The 5,460-nt window shown below is 35.0% G+C and overlaps 1 long non-coding RNA gene across 1 annotated transcript; it reads left to right on the plus strand.

Moving 5' to 3' along the window:
• Positions 1 to 253: 253 nt before the first annotated feature.
• Positions 254 to 2,532, plus strand: LOC113336558. The gene is made up of 3 exons (XR_003353935.1): positions 254 to 299; positions 988 to 1,095; positions 2,200 to 2,532. It is a non-coding gene; the product is annotated as an uncharacterized LOC113336558 (long non-coding RNA).
• Positions 2,533 to 5,460: the final 2,928 nt, after the last annotated feature.

The raw sequence follows: 5,460 nt of genomic DNA on the forward strand, positions 1-5,460 counted from the left end.
GATTCTCTTGATTGCATCCTATAATGAACTAAAATTGGTGTGACTGGTTTATTGCTTATTTTTATTTTGAAGTTCAAAAAGAAATAACATCCAAACACTGCATTGCGTAAGTGTTAGGAATTTATCTCCATTATTTTGATATTTGGTCTATACAGATAAGTGCTACTCCAGTAGTTTCTCAATAAGAAAATGTATGGGCTTACTTAGTCTGATCTCTTTGTATTCAGGAGCAATGTAGTGAAAGAAAATTCATCCCGAAAATGGAGTTGTCGCATCAAGATCGTATCTCAATTTCCCAGGTATTAAACTTGGTTGTGTATATTATGTGGTTATACGAGAAAAGGTATGGGCATATTTAAGAACAGTATTACGTGGTTATGTGAGAACAATTGCCGCTTAATCATACTTCTTATTTAGGTCATATAACCAATCACAACGATCTCATGGTTGTTTGGAGAAATATGATTACAAATTTTCAGTGCTATTTTCCATCAAATAGGAGGTACACCACAAAGAGTGTGGGTCGTGTGGGGGTGTTCGCGGATCATTTTGGGAGAAACCCTTGCTTATTGACTTTTATAGGTTAGCATCATTTGTAGATAATGATTTTACAGAAAGGTCTTATAATATATTCTATGAGGCCTAAAAATCTAAAGAAATTAACTGTATATAAAGCTTATGAACCGGAGGGTACTTTACTTCGAAGAAGTGAAGCTGGAACTGACAAGAGGAGGAAGAGGAGTTCTATGGGTTAGCTAATGTGACGAAACACTTACTTGAATTCATATTCTACTTCTCATAAGCCGTAATCTTTTTCTCAATATACAAAATTCAAATCTTCCTCATAACACCTTACTTTTTATCTAATATGCAGAATCCTAATTTTTGTGTGATTACTGCCTCTTTTCCTTTCCCAAGTATACTACTGCCTCTATACAATTTAATTAATCAGGTCTACTTTTGTTCGTTTGTGTATGTGTGTTGCAGAAATTAATGTTGGTTGTTGGTCATGATAAAACACTTTGTTAATCAAATAGATTATCATGGTGGAGGGCTTGCAGAAGTTTTTTGGTCAGATACTAATTATCTTTTATGGTAAGTTCATAAATTTTCTGATTTAGTCTTCCGTTAATTAGTTTTCTGATATATATTGCCCGTATATGTGGGATTACCAGCTGCATATTATATATTGTGGATAAGTGCGGAGCCAGCTGAATTTTCAGCTGATCGCTTTTCCCGTCTCACTACTAAGTACTAACCTTCCCATCCGTGAATATATATTTACCATCTTTGATTTCAACATCCTTTGATAGTAAAAAAATTCCTCCTCATTGCTGTCATCCGTTGGTAGATTCAAAACCAATATTGATTTTACTATTAAATTTGGGTTCACCCTTTTGTAACTCAAACTGCAAAGGGCTTCCCGTTACGCTTCTAGGAGAGACGCGGCATACTCGACTTTTAGAGGATACATAGCATCTTTAATTTGTCGTCTTCCTTTGAATATATCCGTTAGTGGGGATGCATGCATACAAAAAACATACATATAGGTTGTGGAACCTTGCAAGCAAGGAGGTCAGGGCAACCAAAAAGTCGGTGTCCATCTTGAGCCATTAATCACGGTCATCATTCGGACTCATAGTGATGGCAGTGTTGGTGAAAATAATAACTATGAAGCTGGTGTTCCAAATTTGGCTGCTTATGAGCTGAGTGATCTTTATTTTATTTTATTTTATTTTTATTGCAGGGATAAGCCTTATGTCAGGTAAATATATTTTTCTCAATCATTTATGTATTACTACCAACTAGATAATCATATACATGTTAACTATTCACTACATAGCCAAGTGGTTACGATACTTGATTATGTTGTTGCAAGTTACATCCCAGATCCACAACTTGAAAGTAAGAATATTTTGTTTTCTTGAATATGACATATTATCCATTCTTGCGATCAAATTGTAGGACTAAAAAATGGCACGCTTGATTTATGGTAACAAATTAAAAAATTTAATACATCTAGAGTAGTGGCACCAGGAGTTCACAATGCATCTTTCTTCATTACTTATATCAGGTGAAAATTACAAAGTAAAAACATATCCAGACAAAAATATTTAAGAGTTCTTCGCTCATGTTCTTTTGAGAAGTCACAAACTGAATTGGAAAAACTGAGTGTTTCTTCTTTTTTGGTTTTTTCAGCGGCGGTGGTGGTCGAGGTGGTTATGGTGATACTGGGGACATCATGCTACAAACAACATCAAAGATGGAGGATGTGGGTAGGAAAGACATCAACAACAGGGATGCCCTTTGCAGTGTGTACTATAGAATCTGTATACACTTTGCTGCCAAGCTCATGTACTAAGAAGCAACTGTGCAAACATTGATATAGAAGGTCACGAAAATATCCATGTAGTCACAAAATGTTGAATTCAGTTACTTTGAATTGCAACACTTAATTGAAAGAGCTTAATCAGTTATGTAGCATTCTTGATGCCAATACCTTTGTATTTTTGAAAGAGAAGATTATATTGAGAAGGGGGAAAATAGAGTAACAATTTATAGAGAAAGGAGAATCAAAAAATTACGATCATCACATTGGTAAAACTGACTCCCACTGAATTTTTTTTTGATTCACATTAACATGGAATGTGTCTTCCTTTGTGCTCCAAAGAACGGTTGCTTCCAATTTTGGCATCTAAACTAGGACGGAGGGAGTACCAAACTGTAAACTATGTCAGTTGTCAACTTCAAAAACTGAAGATTGGCAAAAGATTGGGCCTTTTGTCTATATGGGGTTCTATTTGATGTGCTAATACTCTGATCTCTACATTTTTATCTAATATAGCTGGGACCAAATTTTTCGCCCCAGTCGTTTGAGTTGCAGCTACAACTATACGAGCTGCTAATACTCAACAAAATCTATGCAAGTAGTAGATACTGCATTTTGACACAATATGATAGACCCATCTCTACATTTTCAGCACAAAATAATAATGTAGAGAAAATTATCTAGCTCATTAATTTATCCCCGTGAAACGCGGGAAAAATACTAGTATATATATATATATATAGGCTTCCAAGTTCCAACTGCTAAGGTGTACTTGCTGGCTCATAAATTGGGTACTTAACATATAAATTGTTGCATCTTTTGAGAAACTTGACTATAATGCCAGCGGAAGCTTTAGGGCTGGTAAAAGTTGCCATGGCTGAAGAAGATGTAATATATTAATCGGACAAATAAGTAAACAAGTCTTTGTAATTTGAAAACCCAATGAACAAAATAGACAAGATAACACCAATTAGGTTCATGTTACAAATTATTAAGTGGAGAAATTGAAAAAAAAAAGTGTTTAGAGGTTTATTCTTTGAAGACTTGTGTTTCAATATGATACAGATTAAGATCGAATCTCATCTCAAGAGATGAGAAGTATGATGACGCGACCATAAAGTGAATACATAAATTAGATAGGTGCAATCTTACAAAAACTTGGAATGGTGAAACTACAAGAGAAAATTCATTTTTCTCTCCAGAACATCAAATAATCTACACAACAGTTGGGTTCTGTAATGGTTATATAACAACTAAAGAGCAGTAAAAATATATGCAGAAATGAAAAGAAAACAAGAAGATGAATACAAGCTACGCCAGACTGAACTGGAAAATTTAGCTGAATCTAGATAGAGTCTCATGACTTCAAATGAAGTCTGTGCTAAATTCAACAGAAAGAAACTAGTAAGAAACCCAAATTTTCGATTCTGCTCATACCGATTTTAGAATCCGAGTACAACACCCATGTTTTCCTCCTCTCTTTTTTTCTTCGTTTTTATAAAACAACTTTGATTCATTAACTTTCTTCTAACAGCTTCCGTATTATCTTCTGACAATGGAAGAAGTTAAAACAAACAAAAGAGTGTGCTTCTTTCTCGAACCCTCTCCCAACCAAAATCTCCCACGACCTTTTACTTGCTCGATGTTGTATATTTCTAGGGGCAATATGCATGATATATAAGTGTGCTTTTTGATCAAAACTTAGTTTCAGAATATGTGTTTTGATCTATTCTATAAGGTTTCTCTTCCCTTAAGGTTTTCACTTCACCATTTTATGATGCAAAAGTTAGAGTGTAGACATTCACGAGTGACAAACAATTATGGGATCCCAACAATTATTGTACCTGGCCACTTTATCTTTACGGTACATTTGTCACGGGTCTAACTTTTGAAGACCTTTTCTTCACTCGGATTATGAATAAAAAATGAGGATACTCATTAGGTTTATGCCTTCAATTTTAGATTTTGTTGAATTGTAAAACATGGTGAAACAACGAAATTTTGGAATCCTCATTATGGATGGAATTTGGACGATAGAAGAGATAAATGAAGCCATAAAGGCATGCCCATATCCATTGTCTGAGATAAATGAAGCCATTAAAGCATGCCCCATATCCATTGTCACAATCAACTGCTCTTTCAATTTCCAAATCCTGTGATGCATGTAACTGAGGTCCGTCTTAATATAAGATGAATGGAACCTCATCTCAGGAGATAATAACGACACGGCCATAAATTGGTGCAATCTTACAAAACTTGGAATGGTGAAACTAGCTACATTTTTCTCTCTAACATCAAATTATCTAAAGTGAAAACACAAGGATTGGGTTCTGTAATTGCTCTCAATAACAACTAATGTGTTAAGGATCGAGCAAGAGAGAGGAGAGCATAAACGCGGAAGCATAAAAGACTACATTGATAATAATTCGGTGTGTCAACTTTCATGGCTCAACAGCCTATTTATATTGTTCACAAACTTGACGACCACTCAAGGTACTTTCCTAACTAAGATCAAACTCTAAACATAGACACTTTCCTAATATAACTCTCACAACTTAATGTGCATATCTCCTAAATATAGACTCTCATATATTATTTCCTAATACCCTCCCTCAAGATGGAGCATGTAGATCACGAATGCCCATCTTGGACCAAAGAAATTTAACTTCGGTTTTCTTCTTTCTTCTTCTTTTTTTTTCAACGCTTTTGAAAAAAAATCTTCAGACCGTAGTTTAAGGACGTTTCGGTCCCCTTCATAGTTTAAGGACATTACGGTCCCATTTTCAGAAGTTTAAGGACATTACGGTCCCATTTTCATAGGTTTAGGACATCTCGGTCCCCTTCGGAAGTTTAAGGACGTTACGGTCCCATCTTTGTAGTTTTAGGACATTACGGTCCCCTTCGTAGTTTAAGGACATTACGGTCCCATCTTCGTAGTTTAAGGACATTTCGGTCCTCTTCATTTCTTCGGTAGAATACTTCTTGTACTCTTGGTTTCTTGGTTTCTTCGATAGAATACTTTTTGTACTCTCTCGAAAACTCATAGGATTTTAACCTACTATTGTTGTTCTTTTTCTCATCACCTCTTGGTGATTGTTTTTTTTTTCTTTTTTTTTTTTTTTTTTTTTTTC

Source organism: Papaver somniferum, chromosome 1 (genome assembly GCF_003573695.1).
Source record: "Papaver somniferum cultivar HN1 chromosome 1, ASM357369v1, whole genome shotgun sequence".
Lineage (NCBI taxonomy): Eukaryota > Viridiplantae > Streptophyta > Magnoliopsida > Ranunculales > Papaveraceae > Papaver > Papaver somniferum.